Source organism: Camelus bactrianus, chromosome 26, assembly GCF_048773025.1.
Source record: "Camelus bactrianus isolate YW-2024 breed Bactrian camel chromosome 26, ASM4877302v1, whole genome shotgun sequence".
NCBI classification, from domain to species: Eukaryota; Metazoa; Chordata; class Mammalia; order Artiodactyla; family Camelidae; genus Camelus; species Camelus bactrianus.
This window is the reverse complement of record NC_133564.1, coordinates 36,428,526-36,446,390: the sequence shown is the minus strand read 5'-3', so window position 1 is coordinate 36,446,390 and position 17,865 is coordinate 36,428,526.

The following is a 17,865-nucleotide window of genomic DNA, read 5'->3' as shown; positions in this document are numbered from 1 at the left end:
CAATAGAGGTGAGGAAGAAGTACCAGACTTGGACACTGAAGACTACAATAGATGAGAGATTCTGTCAAGAGAAATTAAGACCTACATTCACAGAGAATAATCCTATATTCATGGAGCAGAAGGCTTCATTCTACTAAGATGACAGTATTCCAAGAAGAGATCTAAGGATTTAAATTATGCCTACCCAAATCCCAGGTGGTGTTTTGCAGGAGTTGACAATCAATCTAAAATTCACGTGGAAAATCCAGGGGCTCAGAATACATGAGTGAATCTTGAAAAAGAATAACAAAGTTCGAGGAATGGAAAGTCAGATGGAACCCACGGTTAATACAAAAGCACTTTAGCTGAAGATACCTGAGATTCAAAAGATGTAGAAGAAAATCTGTCATGGAAGCCAATTCTCTCCTCTCCCTTTGCCCTATTAAGTTAGGTTGATAACAAAGCCTTTAACGTTCACCATTTAACATGGTAGTTACTTTTCTGGTTGGCTCCTGTGTGTGTATAAATAAACCGTTTCTATCGTTCATCTCCTCTTTACTTCTGTGGGCTCTTTGGGAGGGTATCTGGATGATGGGGACCTTCTCTTTTCTCACCTTCTTTAGTTATATCTTTTGTCCATGGTGAAGTGATTAAAATAAGAAAAGTCTCAATGGTTTTGGGTCAGAATTGGAACATGTATACCTTTGGAGACCCCCTGGAGGAACAAGGGGGTTCAATACTGCTGGGAGAATTTACTGGTTGTCTTGTCCAAATGCCTAACAAGACGCTATTTGCAAGGTTTTTTTTTTTTTTAAAGATTCTTACTCTAAAACAAATACCCTTTCTAAACCTCTTGGATGATCAAATAGAAAGAAAAAAGGAGAATCATGTCTGGCCTAAGAACACTTCCTTAACAAAACGGAAGGACAGAATCAGATTCAGAGCCAAAGTTAAAATCCATTTATACCATCAACCCTCCAACTCTTTTGTACACTGTCCTCATGTAATCTGCCAGATGGCTTCCTGGAGAAGGCCCTTTGCCCGGAACTCGTGCTCATTTTCAGAGCTTGGCCAAGTGGGAGGTTGGTCCCCAGGGCCTGAGAGGGGCTATTTGTGAAATCTTCTCTGCTGAGACAAAGCGGACTGAAGGGAACTGTGTGCTCTGAGGGAGAGAGAGCACACCGAGCCTCTGTGGAGGCATCTCTGAGATCATCCCAAAGGCACACATCTCTAACTGTGGACACGGGAATTTTTGATTAGCATCTTAGTTGGAAATCTCCTCCTGGATTGAAAGAAGCAGATTCAAGCTGTTGCAATTGGATGGGCAGGTCGGCCTCTCGAATTTGTCGATGAGGAAGACACGCAATTCTCTGCAGAAGTAGGAACACCCATCCCTGCTCTGCTGACTTCATCTACAGAGAAACAGAGATGCGGATCTAGGGGGAATTCAACACCAACCAACCCTTCTTACCGACGTCAACGTCCCCACTTTTTTCTCCTGTCAGGTCTCTGTACAAAAACTGTGACTCAGCCCCAAATATCACATAACCATCACCCTGAACCATTGTGTGTCTGTGTCCAACTCAAGCATTAAGGCCTGTGACCGTTACTTTCAAATCGTGTCCCCTTTCAGCCGTCTCCCGCCATCATCCCAGCCCAAACTCGGTGTCTCTCTCCAGGTCAGCAGCACTCTTCCCAGTGCCTTCCCATCAGCTTACCTTGCCCTGCTTCCATTGCTTATTCCCCATATGTTACCCGCAACGGTCTTATTAAAGTATGAATCAGATCAAGTTGTTCCAATTTGCAAAATACTCTCGTGATTTTCCATTGTATTCAGAAGGATATCCGGAGTCCCTACCAAGGCCCTGTGTGATCCGGTCCCTCACCCGTCTCTGCAGCCCCAGTTCTCACCGTTCTGCTCCAGCCCATCTTCACCGCCCAGATGGTCCCCGCCAGGACAGCTGTGTTTGTAACTCCAAGTCTCGTACTTACACTTCTCCCGGCCTGGGAGGCTTTTCTTGTCTGTTACCTATGTGGCTTATTCTTTTGCTTCATTCAGGACTTTGTTCAAATTATTTTACCCTCAGAGAGGACTTATCAGACAACATTATTTAAAATAGCACGCACATATTTCCTATTCAATCATTTTCTCTCCTAATATGTTTTATGTCTCTTTGTGGCAATTATTAGTACTTGGCAGTATATAATATATTTATTTGCTTACTGGTTTATTGTCTATCTTTCTTACTAGACCTATATTCACGGAATCACAAATAAATGTTCTAAGCAGTAACTTTCATAACACCTTTAAATGAATTCTTTTATAAGGTGAGAATTTCAGAGGTTTCCAAAGGTTGCTTAGGGGAAAAAAGAGAAGTGATTCGGGTTGAACCAAGTTATTAAGGACCTGGGAGTTGGTTATTTATTTTATTCATAGTAGTGTGTATCTGTTACTCCCAAACTCCTAATCTAGCAAAAGACTGTGTTGATAACTATGTATAAAATGTTTTTTTTTCTTTTAAAGTTGGATTGTTTGAGATCTCTTTTCTTCTTTGTTCTTTTTGTTTTTCTATAAAAGAATTTTTCTTTTCTTTTCTTTTTTTTTTTTACATTGTGGTACTGGGAATTGAACCCAGCACGTACTCTACCCCTTGAACATTACCCTCCCCTCCAAAGACAATTATTTTTATACTTTGACAATATCATACTGAATTAATACTTTTTTACTCCATTTTCCCTTCAGAGAGTTTATAACGGAGGGAGAGAGAGTCAGAGGAAGCCCTGGGCCATCCCTTCATTCTCAGCGGGGTACTACACGGCAGAGGAGCTAGGCTGTCGCCAGGCCCAGCTCACCTTTCTGCTCTGAGGGCCGACTCAGGCCACTTCTCTAAACAGAGACGTGTTAGAAGCAGCATAAAGCCAATTAGCGAGTAACAATGACAAAACTGACCCACCTGCAGTTGGACATCATCTGCTCTGAAATGAACCTCTTAAAGCTCTTCATCCGATTAATGGATTGTTTTCAAAAATATTCCCAAGGAGATGACTCTCACTCTATTTTTCTGGATTTCTTGGGCCTTCTATGACTTTAACTGCAGGCTTGATTTTCTGCACAACGTCTGCAGGGAAGCCAGGCAGAAAACGTGAACAGATCCTGCAGGCCACGGATGACGCCCCCGGTCAAAGCATCCTTATTGTGCAGAGCCTACTTTCATGGGACCATTTTCATTACTGCTGTAATTAGTTCTCATCCAAGTGTCCCACCGAAAATGTTTATAGATGGAAGGTGGTCTGACGCAGGTGAGCAGTGGGGACATGGGATGCAGATGGCCTACAGATTGGAAGGAGAGACGGGAAATATTTCCTCAGACTTCAGTTTGGAAGATTTCTGATTTTCATATGGACATTAAACTGGGTCAGGCTGAAGCGCCGTTTGCTCTAAGACAGGGTGATGTACACGTATCCCTACAATTTCTAAAAACTATGTTGAAGTTGGACATGACAGCCTAGGGGACAGTCAGCTTAGAGTGACACCTCCGTTCCAGGATGCCTATGATCTCGGGCTCACAAAGAGGAAAGGAATACACATATTTTGCCTGTGTAGCTCTATGTGAAATTATTTTGACCCTTGACCAGTGGTGTAAGATCAGAGATCATGTAGTCTTTCTTACATCGCAAAGACTACAATTCTTCTTGATGAGTCAGCAGACTGTTTCCGATGGCCCGGGGTCTATGCCAAACTTTAGCTGTCTAGACAAACACCACACAGCCCCCCATCCCTCAAGGAGATCACAGTGTGTCATGGAAGAGACAAATTTAAATAGGTTTTCAAAACAATGTGGTAAGAGTCACTTGGCATCATGTACACTGTATGTTCAGAGGGTCCCTTGCACTGCCTGGGGCAGGGTTCTAGAAGGTAGGGAAGGTGTCAGAGAGGAAATGCTTCCTGCACTGACATCTGAAGGATTCCAGCAAATTTCTAGACCAGGAGAGTGCGTGCTGGGCACGGGATTCTCGGCAGCTTGCGTGTCTAGTGCAGAGGTCTGGTCGTGTCTAAGAGCACTTTGCAATTAAGGAAGGAAGGTCAATGAGGCTAGAGGCTGTTGGGAAGAAACGGAAGCTGAGGCTGTAAAAAACAGCAACTAGGTGATGAGAAGTTGTGACGTTAAATCAGGGAGCGTGCACTTCATCACATATGCAGCGGGGAATTATTTGGGGTTTTAAGGAGGAGAGTGACACAGATTATTCATTAAAAGTGAGAAAAGTGGATTGTTCACTCTAAAGAACAGCACTGGGGAGACTAGAAAGGGGTGGGAATTAATGCAGTGGGGAGCTAGGGGCGGGGATTTAGTTGGGGGATATTAAGGAATAGAATTGTAGTACTGACGGGGGTGAGGGAGTGGAAAAGTAAAGGAAAACTCCCAGATGTATGTCACGGAAAACAGATAGGATAGTGATGCCATTGTTTGAAGAAGTAAACCTAGTTCTGAACAGGTGTAAATTCAAACACAAAGAGTTTGAGATTTTTATGGGCTAATCAAGTGGGAATGTCTACTTGTCAATTATAAGTATATTTCTGGGACTGAAATGAAATGTCCTTGCTGGAAAAGATTTGACAGTTAATCAGTGGAGAGAGAGAAGTTGAAGCCACGGGAATAAATGCCACCCACTGACATTTTATCAAAGAAAAGGGAAGGAGGGCACTTCTTGTTGAGAAAATATGGCAGACTGGAAACATGAAGACCCACTCACTAAAGACACATAAAACCGTAGGACACAATGCCGCCAATCTTTTCTTTTCTTTTTTTTTTTTTTACAGGCACCTTTATTGTGGTATGATTTCTGTACAGTAAATTACACATATTTCACATGTACTATTTGATGAATTTGATAGATGACTACACCCAGAAAACCATCACCACAAGCAAGATAGCTAACATTTCCATCACTCCCCAAGACGGGCACTTTTCCAATCCCCATATTTATCCCTTCCCATCCCCTTCTCTCCCTGGTAACTGTAAGTTTATTTCTCTATGTCTGTGGGTCTGTTCCTATTTTGTAGTTAAGTTCATTTGTGTCTTATTTTAGATTCCACATATAAGTGATATCATATGGCATTTTTCTCTTTTTCTGGCTTACTTCACTTAGAATTACTATCTCTATGTCCATCCATGTTTCTGCAAATGGCATTATTTTGTTCTTTTTAATGGCTGAGTAGTATTCCTTTGTATAAATATACTACTACATCTTTATCCATTCAGCTGTCTATGGACACTTGGGTTGTTGCAATGTCCTGGCTATTATAAATAGTACTGCTGTGAGCATTGTGGTGCATGTGACTTTTTGAATTAGAGTTTTCTTCTAACATATGCCTGGAAGTGGGAAGGCTGAATCATGAGTTAAGTCTATTTTCAGCTTTTAAAGGAAATTCAACACTGTCTTCTCTAGTGAAAATGCAGCCCGTTTTGTGAAAGCAGAGCCATGCTCAGAAAGTAACGGGTATTTCTAGGGGCCAGACATGAAGCGCAGTGAGTGTGGCCTGTTCAAGAATCAGAGGGCAGTCTGCCAGGGCTGGAGGAGAGTGACAAGGGAAGTGTGGTACAGGTAGGATTCAGACCACATGGGGACCAGACAGGCTGGGATAAGGAGCCTGCACTTCCAGTCATCCCTTGGTAACCATGGGGCACTGGTTCCAGGACTCCCCCCTGACGTCAACATCCATGGATGCTGACGCCTCTTCTATAAAATGGCATAGGACTTGCATGGAATTTATGTGCACCCTCCCATGTATTTTATATGTATATTTATAATATATAATATAAATATATATATATATATATAAACAAACATTTTTTATTGTTATAGTCATTTTAGAATGTTGCATCAAATTCAGCTTAGAGCACAATTTTTCAGTTATACATGAATATACACGTACATTCGTTGTCACATTCTCTTTTGCTGTGTCCTCCTGTGTACTTTAAATCATCTCTAGATTACTCACGGTATCTAATACAACATGAATGCTATGTAAGTAGTTGTCAGTGTATGGCAAATTCTAGTTTTGCTTTTTGAAACTCTGTTTTTCCACGAATATTTTCAAACCACTGTTAGTTGAATCTGCTGGATAGGGAGCCCCTAGATACGGAGAACCCCCAAGCTCCTCCTTCCCACCTCCTAAATTTCCACTTCAAGCACTGAAGGGGTCCAAACATAGAAAAGCGCCATCTACCTTCTTGAAACGCTGAGGAATTCCTTCAGCTTATGTAGCGCAGGAGAGAAGGTATAGGGAGAACTAGTGGGAAAGGAGGGCCTGCCTGGAGAGGAAGGAGGAAAGACCGCAGTGGAAGCCAGCTCGCACCCTTACTGGAGCTAGCTGATAGAAGTGAGGGACGCCGAAGAACTGGACACACGTCACGTGGGGGGTAATCCTGGCCACCATGTGCAGGGTTCACATAGCTGGGACCCAGTCTGCAAGATCAAAATAACAAGGGGGGAGAGGGGCTGCCTCAGCCCCAGGATCCTGACAATGGCCACAGTGCTGTGATCCCAACTAATGCGGCTCCCCTGGTAAGCCAGAAAAAGGAAACTCTGAGCCAAGATATTGCAGATTCCACTGCAGCCACACGGATAACTAGATCCCTAAGCTGCCAAAATGTAACCACCAGAAACAGGAATCTTTCTTTTTCTCTTCATTTGGACCTTTGGACAGGGAGCCACACATCTCTGACGGGAACCATCTTTAATCCAATAGACAGCTCACTTTTTCAGGAATAAGCATGGAGAAAAAGAGTGGGATGATGGATTAAAGCAGAAGTCAAAGTGGAAGCCCATCTGAGAAATGGTAAAAACATGCATCTCAATGAATCCGAGTTATGGCAAAAAGAAGGAGGAAGGTTATGGAAATCTCTATTCACCAGACAAGTCTAGCCAGTCATAAAAAGATAGCACTTTAAATGAAGAAAACTTTTTTGTGTTTTTGGTGATGAAAAACAATGCCATATTTTAAAACAAGGCCATCAACGACACGCTGAGAGTTGTTGAGGAGGAGAACATAAAGCTGCATATAGACATGAAAGTGTTCAAAGTCCACTGCTCAAAAAAACTTAGCCAATCATATGTCCAGTTGGTTTGAAAATCCCGATAAGTAAATAACTCAAAAGTGGGAAAGACATGGTATTAAATAGTGGTAGTGAGCAATGAAATCCAAGAAGTTTATACCTATATTTTCATTGTTAATGTAACAAACTGAAAGCAACAGTCTAAAAAGTAGTAACTGGAGGACACATACACACACACACACACACACACACACAAACGCACACACACAAAATCTGGAACAGCAGAGAGGTAAAATATGCTAAATTTATCATTATTAAAGAACAGGATCTAATAGATTATTTCATTTTTGATAGTGTTATAGGAATACTGGTCCAATTACATATAAAGTTATGAACTTAGAGATGATTTATAAAACTTTAGAGAGAATTTTCATTAAAAGGCAATATAGTTTCCAAATCATTGAAGAGAAAATTAACAATGAATAAAATAATCAATCCATCTAATATGGAGTAACAGAGACCATATTTACCATCCTAAAATAAACCACAAAATGGATACAATATATGAAGCAATGATTTTTAAGAGAGGTGAAAACGATCATCCACTAGGATCCTGTCCAGCCACCCCCACACCAAGGCTGCTAGGCCTCCTACTGCCATCACCAAGAGGCGACATTTCCTTCCTCTGCTCCTACTGCAGAGCCAGTCCTGAGCAGTCCTTTTCCAGGTTGTGGCAGGCAGCTCCAAGAAGTGCTCTCGTGGGCCTTGGTCTCTTTTGGCCACCAGCAAAGGGATTAAGGATGAGCAGTGAGCCTCCTTACTCATCCAAGACCTAGGAACCTATCTGATTTCTGAGCAGGGCTTCACTCTTGTCTGCTGTCTGGTACTCTCTGCCCGGCTTCCCGAGTCCCTGGATTGGGCAGCCTGCATGCTGGCCGCAGCCCATCAAAATCTGTTCCCCCTCCATGAGGCCACGCGTGATCGTGAGCAGGGCTCCAGGCCTCTGGAGCAGCGTGGCTTGGACTGCGTCCTGGCCCTGGGCGTGCGAGTTCCATGCCCTTGGTTGAGTCAGTTAACATCTCTAAGCTAAGTTTCCTCATCAGTAAAATGAAGACATATCAATATGGAAAAGAAAAATCAGAATTGGGTTGGAATAAATTTCTGGTGACTGAAAATTTTTTAATTTTGAATTATACTGTGAAAGACATCATACAAATTTTAATACTGCAGAATTCTAAAGGACAGATTCTACTGTTAAAACTAATGCATGCACGTACACACAAACACACATGCAGACACACTGACTCTGCTCCACATACATCCCTACACGTACACGTACATGGACTCATGCACCACACACACACCATACACACAACCACACACGTCCTCAGGCGCACACATACACATAGCATACACACAACCACATACATCCCCAGGTGTGCGCGTGCACAGACACACACACACTCACGTTCATGTACCACACAATTCCACAAGTGCGTGCGTGCGCACACACACGTCATACACACCTTTGGCGTTATTATAAATCAATTTACAATTGAGGGTCTCAGTGTCCATTGTTTTATCCGTTCAGAAGATCCTGACTTCGGAGCGTGAAGCAGGAGACCCTGCACTCTGGAGATGGTTTTTGCCACTTACAGTCTCAGTAGAGCCAACATAAGTGCTCTGGACCTTTGGAAGTGCAGTTCCAGAGCATACCTGGGAGCTCACATCCTATATACCTAAACATTTTAAGTGCAGTAGATTCTAAAGTCCTGACTTTACAAATATACATTCATTATAAGGGGGAAGGCCAGGTTCAAAATTAGAACTCCCAGACTCAGGGGAATCCTGCAAAGAAAGTGACCGTGTGGCGAGAGCTGATTCCCAGACTCTGATCACTAGCCTGACCCTTTTCTTCCCAATGCTGGGTCCATCCCTTGCCATAAGGGGCCTTGGATGTGCATAGAGTGACACTCAGAACGCACGTCTGGGCTCTGCTCATACCCTCCATGCAAACAGCTGCCCTTTGGCCTCTCTGTGAGTCCTGGGAAGCTGAACTCAGGGGAGAGCCGGTGCAGGCACTAGAAATGGGTCATTGGCTGCTGAGACAGGGCCTTCGGTCTCCTGGGTTCCTAGAGCATGGGATGGAGCCAATGACCATGTCCCCTTGACCTGCTGACTCCACCCGATGGAGGGCTTGGCCAGAGGAAGTGTCAGGGCCAGGGGGAACCTCTGCAGTGCAGGACCCAGGGCAGCGGTCCCCCTTGCCAGGGTCTAAGGCAAGAAGCCATAAGGAAATGTCTGAGGAGACTGTAAGGTATCTTTATTCCCATTAATTAAAAAAAAAAAAAACAAATGCTTACCACAGGCGTGAGTGGGAAGGGTTTTGTTATAACAAGGGAATGCACTTGACAAGGTCTGGCCATGGAGGGTTGGTGGGTTTGCCAGGTTGATGAGGAACCGAGATGCCGTTAACCTCCCTTGGTTCTAAACACTGCCTGAATTCCTCCAGGTGACACTTAAATGCAGTGAGACATGGAAACCTCTCAAGTTGTTAAAATATTCATGGTGAGCCATTCAACTCTCTCCTTATTCTTGGCTACGAAAGCACGATAAACACAGGTGGGAATCTCATCAGCCTGTTGGTTTGTTCACTGTCCATCTGGCGCCCCCTCTTGTAGGGGCCATTATCACATCACCCAGAGCTGACCCATCTCAGGATTACAGCTGATTTTCCACAGGTGGCATCACTTGCTGATGACACGAAGGAGTCATGTTAGCCACATCCCAAACACTGAGGCTTCTCCTGGGAGGAGCCTGCAGACCCCCAGTCCAGCCTCTGCACAATGATGCTCCTCAGTGTCACTCCTGTCTTGCTGCCCTGGCCTCTGACTCTGGCCAGAACCTCGCTGGATTGTCGATAAATGTCACCCATGCACTACGTCTAAGCTTGGGGTCCAGATGTGACCATGGTTCTTATTTTCTTCCCATCGATGGATTGTTTGATCTTCGTGTAATTGTGTTGGCAGGAAGGCCAGTACCGCCCTCTTGAGCCTCCCCGAGCCGCCTCTGTCTATAACTGGCCTAGCGCCCCAGGGGATCGGGTCTGAAGCCTGGCACTCAGACACGAGGATGACAGCTGGAGAGACAGGAATCCACTCCTGCTGTGGCTTCTGCTGAGGCTCGATGTGGCCATACAAACGGATCCCACAGGCCCTGACTTCACTTAACTCGCTGCAGGGATGCTCCCACACTGCCCCATTCCCCCAAGAGACCGAGGGCTTTCTGCTTGTTCCAGAAGGCCCCACCCCCAAGGGGGAACTGGGTCCAGTGGAGCATCCCACCTAGTTCCCCGCCAGCCCTTAAGGCTTTCGTGGGGCCTGGAACATCAACTGTCCTCCCCTTAGGGGCCCGTTTGTCCTTTCCAGCCAACAGACCTAGGTCATAAGCACTTTAACTCACCTGAGGGTGTTTTCCTCACTTCAGGGGCAGTGAGGACTGGGCTTCTGCACACTCCAAGTGCCCCCAGTCTGGATGAGGACAGTCTGGCTCTACCCCCAGTCCTGCAGGTCCCGGCCACACCTGCTGCTGGTCACTGAGTCTGTGCTGTGTTCTCTTCCAGGACAAGAGGTGCACTCTGACCCCGCCCAGCCCCCACCAGCGGTGGCAGAGGTGGTGGACAGGCAGGTGAGCTGGGGCCTGAGACCGTGACCACACATCAGTGACCCAGAGGCCGCTGGGGACTAGAGGGACCACGGGGCAGAAGCCAGCATGCGATGGGAGGAGGAGGAAGGTTCAGGATAAGGAGATGAAAGGGGGAACGGATAGCACCGTGAGGACCTCGACCATGAAAGGGAAAAGACAATGACAGCTGGAACAGTGTCGGCGTTAAAAGCTGCAGGAATTTTTTTTTAATTTTATTAATTACCAATATATATTGACAGATCCCTTATTTTATTAAAGATTATGTGCCATGTCATATAACAGTATATAGTATGTTATTATTTATTAAATAATACATAATAGAATATATACTACCATACTAAGTTCTTTTTATTTTTTAGCAGATAGTATATAATACATATGTAGGTGTTTATATACATAATATATAATTCATTCATCTATATAATATATAATCCATAACAAATAATGTAAGATTATGATTAATATATAATATAACAAGATTACATAACAATAATGATGTAATATTACCCATTGTATGTCTTGGTTCATGACACATTCTCATCTTAGGTGCCTGTCAGAGGTATTTATGTATTAAAATTAATATTATAAGACACAGTTATGAACATGTCACCCAGCATCATAACAGGAATATTGACAGTGACATACTGTGTCCTTTTTCCCTATCCTGCTCTTGGCCTCTTCTCACAGGAAGTAACCAGCATCCTAAGTCCTGGCTTACCCTTGCCTTGTGTTATTTTCACACACACATTTAAGATCAGTTAAAACAACTGCACTGCAGGTACATGCAGCGAAGTGGATGAATCATACACTCTATGTTGAATTGAAAAAGTAAGCCCTAGAAGGTAGTCGATAGTGCGCTATGCTTTTAACTGTGTATATGTATGTCAACTAAACTCACTAAATTAAGAACAACTACAGCTAGAGTCCAGGTGGGAGAGGGACAGATAAAAGGTGAGGTGAGCAGATTTGCTGCAGGTGAGCGAGTTCCTTTCCAGTGACATGTCATTCTCTCTGAAGCAGGAGGGAAGGCCATCTGATGGGAGTCAGGGAAGAGACAGAGGGAAGGTTAGAGGTGTGCGGAGAGCAGAGAATGTTGACACCACTGAGTGATAAGTGGGGAAATGTGCTCACTAGTGAAACCCTGGAGGATTGCCTGGCAGCGGCAACATGGTGAGCATTGATTTGTAGCCTTAGAAATCTGTGCTGGGAGAGCCTGCTGCCTGCAGGCTCAGAACAAGTAGAGCTGGGTGAACCGAGATGGAAGTCGGCCTGGTGAGGAACTGAAAAGGTCAAGGCTTAAGGGGGTTTTGTCTGTCATAAAGAGAGTGCTGACTGTGGATGCAGAGCTGGAAGTTGGGGAAGTGGAAGTAAGATGAACGTGGACAGGCAGGAAAGCAGAGGAGTCAGCGCATGATGCCCCCAGTGAGGGTGAAGGAGGGCCAGGGAGGCTGGTGGAGAAGAAGCTGGACGGCTAGAGGTGGGCACTTAAAGGAGAGAGGCTGGACCTTGGGTGGAGACACGCCCGGGTATGAGCCCGGGGGTAGGGTGAATGGGGGGTGGCTGGCTCAGGCTGACAGAGAAGAAGACCCTAAAATGACCATACTGGGTGGTGGAGGGAGAATCAACTTTGATGTCTTGATGGTAGGAGGTGAGGCAATACAGAGCTGGTGGTCCAGGTGCTCCTGACTGAGGCAGATGAACAGGGAGGCCAGGGTGGCAGGCACTGCTAGGAAAGGATCTGGGTTTTCCAGATGCTCCCACGAGGGGAGGAGCAATCATCTGAAGTGGAAAGTGAGCACAAGGAGTTCAACACAAGCACCTGATCAAACAGGGGGATGTGACGGGGCAAAGCGTCAACTCCAGAGATGGTTACCCAGGAAGCAGGGATCACGGGTGAAGTGAGGGGACACTCAGAGTAGGGAGGGAGAAGAGTCTTCCGGGTGTGGGGGGAAGAGAGGCCCCAGGACAAAGGAGAACAGGGGCACAGTGTTGAGGATGGACTGGCTCTATGGTGACACTGCAGGTATGGCTGGATCTTTGTCCTGAGGGCTTTGGTTGGTGGGACTACTGGCCTCATGCGGACACCCCTCTCAGCAGCCTGGACAGGCGCTCCAGCTCCTGAGAGCTGTGTGGCCACCACTGTTCCTGGAGGGGCTGTGCCTCCATCTTCTCTTATCAGACTTTCCTGCCCAGCCCCCGACTGCCAGCGAGGGAACATGGGCCTCACTGCTGCTTCCCGTGGAGGGACACAGGCTCCTCAGAGAAGCAGGCTGATCTTACTTTTCTCCATAACCCAGAGCCTAGCAAATCGCCAGCACATGTGTAGGCCATGTAGGGGCTCGGATACTTACCAAAGTAACTCAAAGCAGTAGAATAGCAGAGCTGGAGGAAGTGACAACTGAGCTCACAGAGTTCACTGCCCATACCTCCATTCTACAGATGAGGAAACAGAGACCAAGCAGTGAAGCAGCCTTGGCCAAGGCCACGCTGCTCTTAAATGCTGGCCTGTGTCGGGCATGCCAAGTGATGAGCTGCAGTGAAGGGGCTGAGAGAGGGCTCTGGGGCCAGACAGCTTGGGTTCAAGTCCCAGCTCTGCCATTTATTAGCCGTGTGATTAATGAATGTCCTAACCTTTAAAGTGGAACTCACAGTGGTGCCAACTCATTGGATTGTCGTGAACACTGCGTTCCTGGAACAGCAGGACAGAGTTCTGTAAGGGTTTGCTATTGCTTTGGTTACTATTATTATCACCAAGTGAACCCTGAAATGAAGAACAAAGGCAGCAAGAATTTTTATTTTAAAGGATTTTAAAATCCTCTGATGAATACTTCATTTCATCTATTCAAGATTGCACTTGACCCTTATTAACAACTACACAATGGATGACTTTTGAGGAAATGTTGCTTCATGTCTTTAATTCTCACTAACGACACAGGCTATTTAACAGGCAGCAGTTTCTTTTCCAGGAAGTGGGACAAAAAGTTAAAAATGACTCAGTGCCTCTCGGTCCCCAGTGAGTTGGTTGTGACCTGTCAATCCAGCTTTGGGGAAGTGCCCGCTCCCGCTGGTTCTGCTGAGCTGCCCCACAGCCTCCAGGGGGATCTGTACCCCTACACGAATCCAGTCTCTTTGTTCCTATCTTTGCTTCAGATCCTTCAACGACTGCCCATGCCCCAGGGCCCCATCTGCCCCGCCAGCCTTGGCTGCTGGACTCCAGGACACTATCCTGGGTCTCAACCATACTCTGTTCCTATGACCACCCCACTACTCTACATTTTGTCCTTCAAGTGTGGGCTTCTGTGGCTCGCCACACAGCAGGGGTCTCCCCATCCTTCACCTTGGGTAACTGCATTGTCCTGCACGGTGCCTAGCGAAACCGTGTGGAGGCAGAAAGAATACAGAATAACAGGTGCTCAGAGGGGCTGCCTTTCCCACTGCAGGGGCCCTAGAGAGATTTCTCCCGGCTGGTTATTCACAGGCGCTGAAACTGTGGAATCTCGATCTCACCAATTTAAAGGGCATTATCACTAATTACAAAAGCAATCATTTCTTCAGTAGCAAAAGGAGAAAAGACTTTGTGTTCCCCACCTCCAACTTTTTTCCTCCACCTTCAGATGTTTCTCATCTCTGGACAAGGGTAGAAAGCAACTCACAGAATATTATTTTTCAATGTTTTTTCCCACTCTGAAGATTGCTTTCCCAGAACCGATGAAGGCTAGAATGGTTTAGCTTGACTGGACTGAGTATTCAGAGGCCTGGGGGTTGAGGGGAAGGGTGGAGGTGAGATAACTCAGGAATATTTAACCTAACAGAGACATTAAAATGTTCTATTCTAAACAGAAAGGAAGCAGGATGCTATAGAAACAGGAAAACCATAGTTGGAAGTGCAATAACGAGTTACAAGAGAATAAACATAGAGATGTAAAAATGAAAAAGGACATCAAAATTAAAAAAGGTGGGAATGGGAGAGGGGAGCAAGAAAATAAAGACTTTTTTCTTTCTTTTTTTTTCTTCGTTATACTTAGGATGTGTTCGAGCCTACGTGTTTATAAGTCTAAAGGAAATAGATATAGTAATGGGTTGATATATTTGAAGAATAAGGTAACCACAAATCAAAAGCATACAATAGAGTCGCAAAAAACCCAAAAAGAAACAAACTCAAAATGGCTTAAATACTTAAATATTAGACAAGACACTATAAACTTCTCACAAGAAAACATAGGCAATACATTATTTGACATACATCTCAGCTATGGTTTCCTAGGGCAATCCAAGCAACCCAAGCAACAGAAATAAAAGCCAAAATAAATAAATTAGACCTAATTAAACTTATAAACTTTTGCACAGCAATAGAAACCATAAGTAAACCAAAAAGACAACCTATGGAATGGGAGAAAATATTTGCAAAAGATGAGACTGACCATGGCTTAATTTCCAGACTATATAAATAGTTCATACAACTTAATAAGAAAAAAGATAAACAACCAAATCCAAAAATGGGCAGAACACCTAAACAAGCAATTCTCCAATGAAGACACACAAATGGCCAATAGGCATATAAAAAAATGCTCAATATCGCTCAATTATCAGAGAAATGTAGTTCAAAACTACAATGTTATCATCTCACACCAGTCAGAATGACCATCATTCAAAAGTCCACAAACCATAAATGCCGGAGAGGCTGTGGAGAAAAGGAAACCCTCCTACATTGTTGGTGGGAATGTAGTTAGGTGCAGCCACTGTGGAAAACAGTATGGAGAGTCCTCAAAAGACAAAAAAAAAAAACCAAAAAAGCTTATCACCTAATCCAGCAATCCCACTCCTGGGCATATATCCAGATGGAACCTTAATTCCAAAAGATACCTGCAACTCAATGTTCACAGCAGCACTGTTTACAATGGCCAAGACATAGAAGCAACCTAAACGTCCACTGACAGATGACTGGATAAAGATGTGGTATTTAGATATAACAGAATATTACTCAGTCATAACAAAGAAGGAAATAAGGCCATTTACAGCAATTTGCATGGAACTGGAGATTATCTCACTAAGTGAAATAAGTCAGACAAAGACAAGTAACATATGATATAATTTATATGTGGAAATTTAAAAAAATGATACAAATGAACTTATTTATAAAACAAAAACAGACTCACAGACTTATAAACAAAACTCAGGAGTTGGGATTAACAGATACAAATTACTATATGTAAAACAGACAAACGACAAGGATTCACTGTAGAACACAGGGAAAATATTCAGTATCTTGCAACCAATAATGGAAAAGAACCTGAAAAAGAATAGACTATGTATATGTACAACTGAATCACTATGCTGTATACCTGAAACTAATAAAAAAGCTATATATCTGAAACTAACAAAACATTGTAAATCAACCACATTTCAATTTAAAAAAAAAATTGATAAGCTCTGAATACATTTCTTCAAAGAAAATCTTGAACACTTCCCTCTTACAAAAGTTAAAATGGGTAGCTTGAGCAGAACCAAATTATACTGGATGGGCAGTTACATACCTTCTCCAGCACGTGGCCCATGCTACACACACATCCTATTTTCCTACAGGTAAGAACAGCCCTGACTGCACAGGGAGTGAGTCCTTCTGGGACAAGACCTCTGTGGCAGTGGCCTCCTTGTCACTGCTCCATCCCACCAGGAGGCCAGGGTTTTCATAGGGGAGAGGACATAGAGCTCATACACTTCAAATTAATTTCCTGAAAAAACTATGGAAAAACCAAATTCACCTGCAGTGTGGGAAACATGAGCAGGGCCCCTAAGCAGACCGACAAGCCCGTTGTTCAGATCGGAACCAGAACAACGACCACCTGGCCCCAGTTAAATGACCACCACCTCACCTGCAATGAACTGCTCATACTCAATGTCAGGGATGTTTCTGTTGAGACTTGGGAGGTCAAAGGAGTCAGACCAGGGAATCCAGACCTGGTTGATGTTGGGGCTCTGCCAGTGGTAGGGGTGGCCCCAAGGGGATAGCACCAGTACCGGCTCCTCCATCTTCAGCAGGGTCTTCAGGAGGAAGGCAATGTGGTTGCAGACGTTCCTACGGAGGCTGAAGCCCTCTGGAGGGTTGAAGTCACACAGAAGGTACCTGGCAGGGAGCAAAGGAGAGCGGGTCTTCAGGGCCAGGCCTCTGCACAGGAATCCCATCTTAGATAGAACAGATACAACGGGAATCCCTGCACAGCCCATGGCCTAGACTCCAGACACATTCAGCAGCTTCTGGTTTGTAAAGTGGAGGCACTGCCCACCCATCTCCATGTGGCCAATTACTTCAAGTCCGGGAGCAGTTGCGGAAGACATCTTGGCATCCGTCTAACACCGCTAAGCACCTGACTAGCACCTGAGCACAGTTCTCCAGGGGCTCTCAAACTTCTTGTTCTACAGAACCCTATACACTCTTAACAATTACTGAGAACTCCAAAAGGCTGCTATTTATGTGAGTTAAATCTATCAATATTTCCTGTGTTAGAAGTTGAATAAGAAGTTAGAAAAAGTGTATGAATTCACTTAAAAATATTAACAATCTACTATATGTTACCATTAATACTCTTAAACAAAATATAATTCTATTTTTCAAAACAAAAATCATTAGTGAGAAGAATAGCAGTGATTTTAACTTCTGCAAATCTCTTTTGGACTGGTGAGAGCTGAATTCTCCTATCTGTCTCTGCATTCCCTGTTTTGTGATATCACAGGCCAGGTTTTCCCTGGAAAACCCCACAGGAACTCGGGAGTGCAAGAGAGTGCAAAAGGCAGGTGACATACCGGCGTTTCTATGAAAATGGTCTTACACCTCAGTGGCCTTAGATACACTTTGATAATTGCTGCCCTATCCTAGGTGAGACTCTTCTACACTAGAGCCAGGCAAGGGTCCTGGATTCTGTAATGAGTTACCGCCACCACACCCCTCCCTTCTCTGTGTGTTTCTCACAACCTCCATTATTGCAAATGAGGATGTAATCCTCAGCTGGGGCTTCTAATCCCAGAATACTGCTAACTTCAAGAGAGAGGGTCCCATCTACCATCCCTACACCCTGCACAGTCTATTTTGAGTCAAGCCCTAGATAACTGCTTATCGGCACTCATC